The following is a 15,348-nucleotide window of genomic DNA, read 5'->3' as shown; positions in this document are numbered from 1 at the left end:
GCAACTCCAGTTCCTTAATTGTCTCCGCTAACTGTGGTTCTTAACCACATAGTTCACCGTGCCTACTTAAGGTTTAATGGTGTGAGAATTGGCGGTTAGGAGGGCCAGCTCGCAGGCCAGCCCTCCATGTTAACACTCCGGTGGGAATGTTACGATTAACACAAAATGACGGATAGCAATACAGCACAACAGTTAGCTTAACACAATTCATGTGATCACTCTGGCGGTTACGGTGCTACACCATCTCGTGCTAACTTAAACCACGACCCACGACATTTAATGTCACCATGTGACAACACATATCTGATGGTCACGACTATTATAACGGTCAACATTACAAACCGTTTGTAGAAAACCGTGCCAAGCCATGTTCATGTGACCAATCCACCAAGACCGTTGGGGTTACAGTTAGTAAAACCATGAGTATTGCACTAACCATCTCCTAACCGCGCATGCAACATGTGACTACATCAAGCGAAGACTGCCAACGGTTAGCCATAATTGCACAGGTTTGCACTAATCCAAGATTAGCATTTAATTAATCTAAGATTAACTCTAATTAACCACCAGTTTAATTCGGTGGAGATTATGGTGGTTCCACCAAATTCAACCCTAACTCCAAATTTGGCGGCCTTAACAGGAGTTACTCCAGTTTTAGTGGAGGATTACTAGGGAAAACTTTTTCTCTCATAACTTGGGCAAAATTTGACCAAATGAGGATCAAAAAGAGGAGTTCCTAGCTAATTTCGACATTTTGAACACAATGGAACAAGTTGTAGAGGTAGAGAGGCACTTTTGTATGTGAATTTTCCACGTTGAAGTTTAATGAAGCTTAGGGCCACTAGAGGAGGAGGTCAAGCCTAGATAAGCCATAGTTCAATTGAGGAGATTTGAGAATCATATTAGGAGTTTTTGGATGCTCTGAATCCATTTAAGTAGGATTGAGGTGTTGTATAACATTGTAAACTTTAATTTTTTCCATCTTGAAAAACAAATAGAGGCCCAAGCCATGGAAGTTGGACTAAGGAGATGTAGCCTAGGAGGGGTGAACTCCTTTATCAAAACACTGTGTTAAGTTTTTTTCTTGATGGTTTTCTGTTCATTTACCTATTTTCGTTCAACACTTGATTTTATCTTAATATTCTCATGAACCTAACATGAAACTTGATAAAATTTACATGTTTCTGTTCACAAACACCATAAGGGAACCTATGCACATGAACCAATTGACAAGCATTTGTTTAGAAATATGAAGTTGAAATTAGCACAGGAAAACTAACATTTAGCTAGAAATCATGCCCAAATTGCAATCCATACCTTGCCTTTCTCCTACCACTATGCATTACACAATCATTGTGTCTGCGCCCTCACTCCCTATTTTCTGACTCTCTGCACTTCACATTCCCAGGATTTCCCTTTAGTTCTTGTGCATTTTCCCATCATAGTTTTCCTTACATGAGTAAACAAATATAGAATAGGTGATTTGGGACTAATATTCTCTTTCCGTGACTGAACTTTATTTCAAGTGTTAACATCCTATCATGGTAAGATGATGATCAAGGAGGTCAGTACGGGAGGTTACAAGAAGGACTCCTGTGGAGACAAGTCACAAATATTCTATCATGCAGGAGCGAAAGAGCCTTAGCCCACAATGAGGAGATGAAAATTTAAGAGTTGAATGCATATAAACAGAGAAAGAAGCCTCACATTAATATATAATAATGAAGCCTCATGTCAGAGTTGTTAGATTAGGTTAATTTATTAGTCGAGGGTCTTCAAAATATTAGTTTGCTGTCTTGGAGGGGGTCAAATTCATAAACATTATCACTATTATAAGTTTGACATTGTACTGTCTAAAAAGTCGTTTTGAGCCTGGTCATCACCTTGATCATTAAAGTCCAACCATGGGAAGGGATGTCTAAGTATTGAGAGTTATTGTCTTGAGGCTTCTGCAAATTTTATTTTTTGTAGAGTTTTCTTCCGGGATTATCGCATCCATAATTCTTTGTATCGACGTTTCGAACCAACTACTGTGGCTCATCATCAAGATAGATCAGAAAGTGTGTAAGCTAGATCTCTGTGGAATGAATAAATAGAGGCGTGAGATGGTGATGGAGTGAGAAAGATGGTAGCCAACTGTCTTAGGTTAGGTTAATTGATAAATATAAATTTTGTAATTCATATATATTATAGTTAGCATTTGTATAATAATAATTGAATTTTAATTAATTATCATATTTTCTTTATTAATTTATTTAGTTTCTTTAGAATTATGATAGAATGAATAGAATTAGAGATAGATAAGAATAATAATAATTAATCTTAATTTTACTTTGTTTTATCCTCATATGAAAGAATGCTCATTAGGGTTTCTATGATTTTAATAATTTTCATTTAAATATGTTTGTGCTAAATTAATTTAATTATGAATGTTATTTAAATATGTTTTGTTTTAAATCAATTTAATTATGAATGTTTGTATTAAATCTTAATTATGAATGTTATTTAGGATTTCTATAATGTTAGTATTAGTTAATTAATAATTAACAATTTTATTGTAATAATTGAGTGATGTTTTATTAATAATTTTAGGATTAATTAAGAATTTTATTGAGATTTTTTGTAATATTAGTGTTTTATTATTGAATTAATAGATTTTATATAGTAATATAAAAAAAAAATCTAATTTGGATTATTTTGATCAATTTTAATTTTGTATATGATTGTTTTAAGTTATATGTTATGATTAATGGAGACTGAGGCGGGGAGAGAGAGATAAGCAGGCTTGTTTATAAGTGTGAAAGGTTTACCGGAGAGAGGATGTGGTACTGGAGGGAGGTTGGATCAGGAGGTTAAGGTAGGAATCGAGTTGTCACTTATTTTCCATCCTTCATCTCGGTTGAGGTTGTTCGGGTGTTTGTCTATTTCTATGGCTTCTCTAAATTTTCTATGGTGATAATGATCAATTTTGGCCACTACTTTGGAGTTTTCAATACATACATGATGATTTGTTTTACATGAGTGTTCCGCTAGGGCTGAGATTTTTGAGCGGTTATGTTTTATGCCAGTAGCATGCTCTTGAATCCTAGTTTGGATAGACCGAACTTAGGGGAAGTGTGTAGTAGAAGGTGCATGAGCTCGGGGGAGCTCCTCTAAGAAAAGAAGGATTCTTCAATTTCGATAATGTTTGTTTTAGTGTAAAAGGTTTTGTTTTGGTACTGATATATCTTGATTATGCTCTTGAAATTTGTTTTGATGGATTTGTGGTTGATGTGTTTGTTTTAATTAAACCATTGATATTTGTCTAAAATATTATTTCTGATCTGTTTTTAAAATAGTTTCAATAAATGATTCTAGTAGAAGTATGTTGGGTAATATGTTGAGTTGATACGATTTGAAACTACTGGGACCAGTCACAGTCCATGGTTAAATTCTGAACCTATAGAAGATAGAATATTTAGTCAATATGCTATATTTGTAATTGCAAAGAATACATACACAACAATTTGTATTGAATATAGAGAGTGTGTGCATGGAGTGCGATCGATAGGCCTGTGTCTTGTTGTCTTAAGCAACAATTATGGTGTGGAATGGTATCTTGAAAGTGCCTTGTTGCAATGAGTTTAGATGGTGCACATGTCTTGTAAGTGTTCACAAAGCCCACAATTTAAGCTCTAAAACCCTAATTTTCTAATGAACCACTCTCATGCGACCCACCATAAGTCCTAAGTCTTGTCTATTCACATGATTTGATACTTTCTAAATCCTTGTTGCTCATAACGTACTTTAAACTCTAAACCCTCACTATTTACCTCAATGTCTACTTTCTGGGCCTAGTGGCATATACTAAATGTCAAATCGGTTGTGTGAGGATATCAACAATTCTTATTTTTAGTTACATTATTAGTGGTAGAAGGTTTGGTGTATTCGAATGTTGTTATAATATGCTAGGAATTGAACTAGTTTAATCTGCTCCAGATCCTAGAAAACAAAATAATGACTGGCATGGTCTATATGTAAAGAAATAATGCATTTAGAGGTGAAAGTATTCATCAGTTTGACTAGTTGAAGTTGCCATGTGATGGTCAATTTCCATATAAAGGACAAAGAAAATGGAAGAGATTTGTTTAATGGAGGAAACCCAAGTATGAATGCAATGAATATGTTCATCTGTAACTTGTTTTTCAATTTATTTGGCTCTTAAGGATGATAATGAATCAATTTGATGTGTTTGATTTGGCCCTATTGTCATAGCATGATCAAGTATCCAAGGCATGGTGGACTAAAAAAAAAGAGTGGAACACATGGATGAGATGCAATTAACTGCACTTTATTCAATCATAGTTAATTAACACGTTGATTGGTTGATATGGTCACTTGATCTAGTCTGATTCGGTCTTAAGGTGATAATTGTTTTGGTCAAATTGATATGACTGGATTAATTTATTTGTTAGTGGAGCACATTCATGCATCGATTTGATTCTTCATAAGAGTGTTGATAATTATGTTAAATATCCTTCTCTTGCATTGATGTAAAGGTTATGAGTTGTGGTATGTAAAATATGGAGTTAACTTATGTATCTCATGCACAAGAAATGTGTGATTAAGAGAGAAACTAGATATACAGATTGATGTTGTTTAGCACAGGTTGTATGGCATAAATCATTTGAAATGTGTTGGGTCACTGATAGGGTGATAGAGAAGTGATTACTATTCTGAGATATTTTGATTTCTAGTGGATTGTGTGCATGGATAGAGTGTAATGAGTGCGTTGAAATTCTTTTTATTAGAGGTCAATTGGATCTTATGCGCATGGAATGAAGAAGAGATAGTTCATTGTGATGTTTGAAGAAATCAATTGGATGATCATAGTGTTGTAGAACACATTTGGAAGGAGGTAGAGCTATTTAGTGCAGCAGAACCAAGACATTTTTGATGAGTATGATTGATCTAGAGATGGATCATTGACAAAGTGTGCATCCTCATATCCATAGCACTGAAGAGACAAAGATCAAATGGATTAGTGCAAATCGATAATAAATCAATTGATAGCAGAGATCACAAGTGAAAATTTCTAAGTATTGTTTTGAGTAGCCAACAATGTGGAGTAGGGTTTATTGTGTGTGTATGGTTGGTTTAGCCATGATAGTGTTTATGCATTGTCACTTTTATGTATTTATTATATGTACTATAATATCCTATATCCAATGTAACATTAGGTCGATCTATGCATGCTAAATGTATTGAGAAGGAGGTTGTACTGCTAAGATGTCTTATAAGTCGGATTGATATGTATGTTGAGTGAGAGTGTTCTTAATTAGATTATTGCTGATGCAATGATTGAGGTTGAGAGCCTATGCATAATAAGGGCTTGATGATTATATTGTCAAAATTTGATTGAGAGGGTTTGTCAGAGTTGTGTGTGAGAGAGAGTTGCATTGTAGAGCCTTGTATTGGAAGATGAGTTGTTTTGTTGAGTGTCATCTTGTCATAAAAATGTTACTAAGAGTTAGAATTGTTGTTGGATATGAGGGAAAATTATTGATTGAGTAATGTATTAGTAAAAAGTCTTGCAAGCAAGATATTATCATTTAATGAGTTGAATGATAAGTGTCTTGATATTTTCTAGCATGTATTAAATCAATCATAATGTCTTGTAATATCCACTTAATGGTATATGTTGGTTGATGGTGGTATTGAGGAAAGAGTTGTATTGTTTCTAAGCATTATCATATTTGTATCAGGGGACTACTTTCATATGGAGATGCTAGTTAGAGATGGAGATGAATACTTGTATTTTTCTTTATTTCAAATGTATATTGCTACTATGATTTGGCGAGGACAACATGGTTGATAAAAATTTGTTGTTTCTACTAAAAAGATAAATTATTACTTGTTGTCATGATGCCATGTGTGTATTGAGCATGTTTTGTTGCTTGGTGTTGAGCGTTGGATGAAATTATTCCTACTTATTAGTCCAATTATGTTCAACCATGAGCCTTGTATTATGCATTGATAATGTAGTTTGGGAGTAAGTTGATGTAGATGCTTGAGCATAAGAGAAGATAAATTTGCATGGATGATCAAGAGTATTGTGACCATATTTTCTTGAGTTGCATTTGTATGACTAAGTCTTCAAGATCATTAGAGAAAGAGCATATGTCCAAGGGAAGTATTTTGTACATTTTCAATAGCCATGTGATCAATGGATGATTGTTGGCACCATTGACATTGACATCATCTTTTCAGCATAGTCCTTTGCCATTTATGTAAAATGGTGAATTAGAGGAAATTTCAGCCTAAACATGGCCTCCTTAGGAAAAATTATAAAATAATATTTAAAATAATAAAATACGAGTTATGAATTTTAGAGGGAGAATAAGAAAACTACTTTTATTTTATTTTATTTTTGGCTTATCTCCTTAAATGTTTACTCAAATTTCAAGTGTATATACTCATTGGATGCAAAATTAAATTCGACATCCAATGAGTATGAATTATGCATATTTCTAAGAAGACCCACATTGATAAAAAATGAAGATACATTAAAAAAGTGTGTTGAACACACTTTTTAATGTATGTTCAATTGTTATCAATGTGGCTCTTCTCAGAAGTATGCATAATGGGTACTTGTAGGATGTGGAATTTATTTCCACACCCAACAAGTGTTTTTTTGCGGGTGAGATCACCCTAGGGTCTTGGGTTGAAAACCCCAATAGAGCGGATGGCAAACAACAACAAGAAATGCTCAAGCAATCAACCTAAATGCTTATTCTACTGAATTGTGCAAGAGTGTCCTTACCTGGAGGTCCTACGTTTGAGTAGATCCCGCAGGGTGCAAACCCTCAGCTTCTCCTGATGTCTTTGAAACCTGAAAATTATTCAAATGAAACATATACAATAGTAGAAACATAAAGCATGTTCATGATATTAACTTTAGATCATATAAATGAATGAACAATTATGCATCAATATAAGATTCATAAATGAATTACAACATAAATCAATGCATAAACATGTTTAATACCAGGAATTGAACATCATTTCTTTATTGAACTAAGCTATAAGTAAAGTGGAGAAATACGACCTCAGTCTTTCTTTGGTTCCAAGTGGAACCATCCTCCGAATCTTTCCTTTCCCGACCTCTGCAATATTCCTCCATCACCAACACAAGGATTTCTCAAGAAAGATGAAGGATATCTCCAACAAGGAAACAAGGGTTTCCTAAAACTTTGGGGAGTGCAAGAGGCATAGGGATTTCGTCAGACTCGATCAAGGATAATGTCACTATATTATCAATGTCTCATCTCTTCTCCCTTAAGGCCTTCCCATGGAGGTTTATTTATACTTCTCCAAATTAGTTTTTTCAGTTGGGAAATAGTTGGGCCATGGGCTATATGAGGTGAGTAATAGGTAAAACCCATGAACTCTACCTGAAATTAAGGATTTTTTTTCTTAAGTGTTTTAACACATGTACGCGGGTTGGGTATATGCTGACCCGTGTGTACACACATTTATTACAAGGAAAAGTAACGTATAGGGAATAAAACACTGTTTTTTTATATTTTGGACCAAGTCTGGAAGGAAGGGTTTCCCTAGGCCATAATCAGAGCATCAGATCTACCAAGAGTGGTAAATGGTGCTATAATAGATGCCCCCTAATATATGAGGTTAGAAGGGGTACATGATGGCTGAAATGTATTAAGTGTATAGAAGGAATCATGCCAAGACGAGGAGGAGTTCACCAAAATTCAGCCTGCCAAGCCAGTGAAAGAGATTAGAAAGAAAATACTATCTGAGGTGGGCATACCCATGCTCAAAAATAGTAAAGCATGTTTGCATGTCAAGTAAAAAAGCAGATCCAATATGCATGCAAGTATAAAGGAACTAAAAATTCATAATGGATCATCTGATCATAATCAAGAAAGTACATGTCTGAATATCACACATATAGAGCTAATCAATGATGCTAAAATATGAAGCTGATCACTGAAATCAAGAAACTGATCCAAATAGTACTAAGTCAACATGGTGGAATAAATGGTACTACACTGCAACTTGGGTGCCAACATATAGGATGTCACTGTAAGGAACTGCAACATATAAGGTGGATGGTATCAACTAGCAGAAACATGAGCAACTGATAGGTGAACCAAGACATGCTGATGCAAACTAGAGGTCTTCACCGACCACCGTGGTAAATTTCTACACAATGGGAATAAATGATCTGAATTTGACCATGTGAGAAATCGTTTGATTACCAATCATTGATGTATACCATTAATAAACACGAGGCTACTCATCGATAATGATGATGAGAGTCAAGGTACCCAGTACAATATAAGAAGTGCGAATAAATGAGTTGTAGTTGAACACTTGGAAGAATCTATCAATTAGGAGACAATGATGTTTTCCCACTGTCGATAGTGAAGGAATTTGCCACTGATGACTGCAAAACCTAATGTACTACCAAATGGACTCCATATCTCTTTCTTAGAGGAATGAGCTAAATTCGATGGGAAAATATCCGCTAGAAGGAAGGCATTATGGCATGCTTCATCAATCTAGTGCGAGTGTAACCTATAGGCCAATAATGTGGAAGGAATCAGATGAAAAAATATGTAGTAACCCAACCGAAGCACATTTTTGGCATACACAAGATGTAATTAGAGCATGATAGAAACACTCTAAACCAACCAATAATGAAAGCTGACACAGAGGAGTGCACGATAGAAACCCTTTGAACCAACCAATAATGAAAGCTGACACAGAGGCGAGGAATCCACCAATAGGGTAAAATGGAAACCAAGTTACTACAAGAATCCCAATGTGTGATAATGAAAGTTGATGTCAAACACAAGGGAAACCACTCAGTCAAAGGCCCATGATACTGATCGATGTTGAGCACAAGGTGACCTATCAATAATGAAAATAGGGCCAGGGTGTGGCTCTAGATATGCCCTCAAAGCAATTTGTCATAGTGGATAAGAGCAAGACTTGCCAACAAGAAGTCAATGGAGACCTTCTCAAACTGGCACGAGCAAAGGACCAACATAACTGATGTGATACCAAACAAGACATTGACAACTGGGGATGGCCAATTGAAAAATAGGTCAAGAGATACTACAGAGAGGCCAAATCAGGTTTGCTTCCATTGAAAAAAAGCATGACTCAACTGTGACTACATGGTAGCATATGATAACATTGTATAAGTTTGTCATGCAGGAGGCATAAGCAAACTCTCCATATGATTGGAAGAGATAACCAATCTGAGGGGTACTGACTCAATAACAAGGTTAAGGATTTCATAAGTCAAACTAAAGCCCATCCCAGTGGAGGAAAGACTTATTTTTTGAGTGCTTTGTTCAAGGACGGCACAACTGACTCTAGATGCCATCAATTATGGAAATAATGTCCCATTCCCACTCTTTTTTTTGGGATATATAATTTTTTTGTCTTTTTATTTTAGTTGGAAAAAGAATAAAAGAATGCTATAGTACAGTGGAAAGAATGCATGTCAAAAAAGCAGATGCTCCAGTTCCTGGGAGGGGAACATCCCTATGCTCAATGCAAGGTGGTGAAACTAGTCAATGACACTCAAAGGAATGTTCTTTCCATGGGTAAAAGAGTGCATCAAGTTGTAGAGGCTAAGTGATTGCAAGGTTGATTTTGTAGAAGACATGGTCGAAAAGTGGCTTAAACATGAGTCCACGTGAAGCCAACTGAAGGCCAAAAGGTGCAAATAGTCAACATGCAATGCAGCAGTACAACTCAACACAAAGGAGCTCAAGGGTATAAAGTCAGAAAAGAGCAAAGAAGAAAGAGAATGAATCTTAAACGCACAAGTCATGGTGGGACTAATTAGGACTCTCAAGCCTAAGAACAAAAATTGAGCATGGGTGCCAAGTGACACCAAGGTACTATTTAGGGTACGATTAAGGTAGGCTCTACCACACAAGTTATGAAACTTCTAAGCAATGAGAAGGTTCCACATCATATCTTAGTGGGGTCGATCCCAAGGCCAAAATGGGAAATGAAATTGATAAATGCACAATGCAGGTGAAAAACCTAACCTATATGCCAGTTTCGAGAACCAATACCTGCCAGAATGAATCAACCATAAAAATGTCCAAAGGAGAAAACTTCCAAGTCTTGTAGACATAAGTAGGAACACTAGAAATGAAGCTAATACATCCAATATATAAACTTCAGATAAAAGCTTGTGTTACACAATACAAAACTTGAAAATGCATACCTTATATGTACAATATGGTACATGGAACCATGCAGCCTTGTGGCTTACACATAATAGTTCTTCTGGACAAACCCCTTACAGGGCTCAAGCCAAGGGCTCCTTTGGTAGTTAAAACTCATGGCTTCAAAAAGTTCCTCCTGTGAAGGCAAATCAAATTCCAAGAAATCATGAGAAATACAAGGATCAAAAGAGGGAATTAAGGGGTCCCATGTCTCCATAGGAGGAATTACTCGGTCAACTGCTGGGAGCAAGTCCCAAGAAGGAAAATAATAGTGGAAAGGATCCTTCTCAGAAGCAATTGAACATTGAGGATTCAACACCACATAATTCACTCGTGGCGAGGTAGAGTCTACTTGAACACTTGGAACAAACTAAGGGGTATTTTGAAATAAATTCGAATTAGGATGGTGATTATTAGATGCAAGCTGATCAATAGTGTCAATATTCTCGTTATGAGGGAAACACATCACTCAAAAGAGTGAAGAAACAACAACATTCATAGCATAGACATAATCACGCCCAAGTAGCATATTAAAGTCTAAAGGGTGATCAACCACCATCATATCGATAAAAACAGTCTTCCCACCTAAAGTAATAGGCAATTGAGGAAGAACACCCATAAATTCGCTAGGTCTTCTATCATAGGTTAACAACTGACTATCATTTGACAACATGTCAAGTTATGGTATGTTCTATGCTTAGAGAAGTTTACTTCTTTTCGTTATTATTATCCATAGATTAGCAATCACATGTACATTAAGTAAAGTGCCGATAGAACATTAAACGATCGAAAAAAAAACAAGCCAAGACAAGAGACATAAGATGTGGCCGCTAGCGAGGGACAAACCCCAATATGGGGAAACCCTTTGATCAAATATTATTTTATATTCAACAATTCAGCAGAGAGAAATAGTACATAAATCTGATTTACATCAGCAATAGCAAACCCTAGATCAACCCTCAACTAGGGCAGACAATATTTTGCAAACTGACCGTTGGATCAGCTTGATTCCTTCACCAAAAAATGTGGCCTTCTTAGGAGAGTCAGCTCCACCTACAACGTAGTTCTGAGAGAGAGAAAGATGGTTAATTCTGGTCAAACTTTTGATCTGCAGTTGCAGCCCTAAATCTACATCCTTCCTTCCACACGTGTGAGAGGAGTCTCTTTCTACGCAGTAGGAGAAGAGCCTCTTTTCTGCGCAGGAGAGAGAGAGAGAGAGATGTGATGAGTTGAGTGTCTCCAAATGAGGAAATGACCTCCTGTATTTACACACAAATGTTGATGATTGAATAAATGCGACTATTGGGCTTCTAATCCTACATGAGTTGCTAGTCGGCTTGATAATTATTCCATAATCAAAATAAATTCATATCTCCATAAATACTTATCGAAATTGGATGATCTTTAGATCAATCCTGCACCTCTTGACGAGAGGAATATAATAAAAATATTATCAGCCATGAATACGATGACCCACATGGAGTTTGACCCTACTTTCCAATTTTAACACTCCCTCTCAACTAGGGAGAACTCCATCTACAATTCGTCTGTCGGTCGCTACTATTCATCCATCAAATGCACTGCCTTGTACAGCTTGACCCCTACTCTGCTCTACTCTATCCTGCCTACTTTGCTTTGTTCTGTTCTGCCCTGTTCTAATCTGCTCTGCTTTATCCTGCCTGCTCTACTCTGTTATGTTTTGCCCTGTTCTAATCTGCTCTGCTTTGTCTAAATTATGAAGAAGAAGAAATGATTGAGGATGTATCATACCAGCCTCCACTGACTCAAAGTCAGTCTTAGAGTGTGTACCACTACTCCCAGACCAGTCCTCAACCAACCCAAAGTTAGTGTCATAGTGGGTACAACTCCTACCACTGGTCCCAGACCAGTATCATCTTTCACTTACTCAAAGTCAGTCTCCAATTGTGTACCACTGGTCCCAGATCAGTCCTTAACCGACTCGAAGTCAGTGTCATAGTAGGTACAACTCCTACCACTAGTCCCAGACTAGTATCATTGATCCCAGATCAATTAAGGTCATCTTATCATAAGGAGTACAGTAGATACAGCGATGCATCCATCGGTACTACTATGGTCACTATCCTCATTTCCCTGCTCATTGATCAGATGAGAGGTACTTCCTGTGAGTCCCGAACTGCATGGGTAGGATGCCTCGACAGGAGAACTAATCAATCCTGTCCATAGGAGAGTGAATCATCCTATCCCACAAGAGAGCGAATCATCTTGTCCCACAAGAGAGTGAATCATCTTGTCCACAGGAGAGTGAATCATCCTGTCCACAAGAGAGCGAATCATCCTATCCAAAATTGCCATGGAGAACACATCATCTAGGCCTCACAAGAGAAATAATCATCCTGCTACATAATCGTCATGGAGAACACATCATCCAGACCTCACAGGAGAACTAATCATCTTACTACATAATCGTCATGGAGAACACATCATCGAGACCTCACAGAAGAACTAATCATCCCGCTACATAGTTGGCACGGGGTGTCACATGGAAAGTTTTGATTCTTTTATCCTATACACGTACACCACCTGGGGATGGTGAGTAACCTTGTGGTCATATGTCACTCCAGGAGGTACCCCATGTCCCCCAGAGCTCCCAGAGCTCAATACATCATACATGACCCTCATCAAAGGGTTTTTGAACGACACCAAGTCATTCTCGGAAAGTACAAAATTTTACCTTTACTGGGGGCTTTATCAGAATGTCAGTGACCTATTCATCTGTACCGATATGTTGGAGCCTTATAGCTCCCCGCTGCACCATATCTCGAATATAGTGGTACCTGATATCGATATGCTTGGAGCGATCATGAAATACATGATTCTTTGATAAACGAATCCCACTCTGGTTATCACACAGGATCACTATGATATCCAATGTAAATCCAAACAGCTCACTGAAGAGATTTCGTAACTAGACTAACTCACAGGAGGCCATGCTAGCAGCAATATACTCTACCTCAGCAGTGCTCAAAGCCACCGAATTCTACTTCTTGCTCATCCAGGATATCGAAGCAGATCCCAAGGAGAAACAACACCCAGAAGTGCTCTTACGATTCGCCACACTACCTACCCAGTTAGCATCAGTGTATCCAAGTAGTCTCACATCTCTGGTAGGTCTAGTAGCACTGTCGCTTAACTTCTTAAAGTCAAGCTCCATCAAGGTAGCTACAGGCTTGTAGTCCACCATACCGAATCTTTCCACTATCTTCACCACATATTTTCCTTTTGATAGGAAAATTTCCCTTGGGTTCTGCTAGACTTCAAGTCCTAGGAAATATTGCATCAGTCTTGGGTCCTTCATTTCAAATTCAGAAGCCAACTCCCTCTTAAATTTGTGAATGAGAGGGTTTGTACCTATTAGAAATAGGTCATCCACATACAACACCAGTATGAGAGGTTTGTCATCTTCAACCTTAAAGTAGAGGTTAGGGTCAGCTTCACTCCTAGTGAATCCCATCTTCATCAAGTAGTTGTCGATCCTCTCATACCATGCTCAGGGTGCTTGCTTTAGCCGATAGAGAGCCTTCTTCAACCTGCATACATGATATTTTCGATCATAAATCTCAAACATTTGGGTTGCTCCACGTAGACCTATTATTTGATCGAACCATGCAAGAACGCGGTCTTGACATCCATCTGATGTAGGTTCCATCCTTGTGAAGCCGCAAGGACTATGATCAAGCAGATGGTGGTATATCTGGCAACGGGTGCAAATATCTTGTCATAGTCTATACCTTCCTTCTGGGAGAAGCCATGAGCGAAAAAATGAACCTTATATTTTTCCGTACTTCCATCTGCTGCATGCTTTATCTTGTAAAGCCATTTAGAAATGACAATTGTTTTGTCCTGGGGTCTGGGAACTACTTCCCAGACATCATTCTTCATAATAGACTCATATTCTTTGGTCATAGCATCCTTCCATACTTGATGCTTGATGACATCTAAGAATGATGAATGCTCATTTTGTATGATCGTGCTCATGATGTTCAAGTATCCTTGATACATGTTGGGTTTCTTACTTTCATCAAAGGTTCCTTAGGATGCAATGTGTCCTTCAGCATCATCGAGTAGTCCCCTAAGCTAAGAGGGCCTCTTCATAGAAGAGGAAGGCTCAAGTGGATCAATAGGATCCATGGGTTCTTCCACATCGGGCATTGTTTCATCATCCTTTACTTTTGGTTCCCTAGTGTTGGCTTCTTGAGAGGTCCTCAAAGTTAGAAGATTGTCCACCTTTCTGAGGGCCATATCTTTTTCAAAGGTGAAATCATGAATAATCACGACTTCCCTTTGACTAGCTACATAGATTCTATAGCCCTTAGTATTTTCACCATAGCCCATGAAGATTCCTTTCTTTCCAAATGCACCCAATTTATTCCTTTTCTCTTTCGGCACATTAAAATATACAGGGCTTCCAAAAATTCTAAAATGAGATACATCAGGTTTCTTACCGATGAAGATTTCTTAAGGAGTGTTGGAACCCAATGCTTGATGAGGGCATCGGTTTTGTATATATACGGCGGTGTTTGTAGCTTCAGCCCATAGAAACTTCTGAAGTCTTTGATCATGGAGCATGGCACAGACATCTTCCACAATTGTACGGTTCTTCCTTTCTGCCACACCATTCCGTTCAAGAGTATATGGTGTAGTAGTCTCCCTCTTGATGCCAACCTCTTTACAAAAGTCATGAAACTCGTTAGATTCATATTTAGTCCCATTATCGGTGCTTAAGATCTTGATCTTCTTTTCGGTTTGATTCTCGATCAAGGCTTTGAAGTGTCAAAACCAAGAGAGAACTTCATCCTTCTTTTTCAAGAAGTATATCCAAGTCTTTCGATAATAGTCATCTATAAAAGTAAGATAATATGAATATCCTCCCAAGGAGTTCACAGGCATCATACCAGATATGTCTGAGTGAACTAGTTGTAATATATTGGAGGTCTTGCTTTGGCTTGAGGGGAATGGTCCCCTTTTGATCTTTCCTTCTGCACATCCCGAACATACACCTTCTTTCTCTACTCGGAATTCGGGCATCCCTGTTACCATTTATCTTACGTCG

This window comes from Pinus tabuliformis, chromosome 4_1 (assembly GCF_031772625.1).
Source record: "Pinus tabuliformis cultivar Carrire ecotype Pingquan chromosome 4_1, CPIR1, whole genome shotgun sequence".
In the NCBI taxonomy this organism is placed as follows: domain Eukaryota; kingdom Viridiplantae; phylum Streptophyta; class Pinopsida; order Pinales; family Pinaceae; genus Pinus; species Pinus tabuliformis.
Note: the sequence above shows the minus strand (reverse complement) of the source record.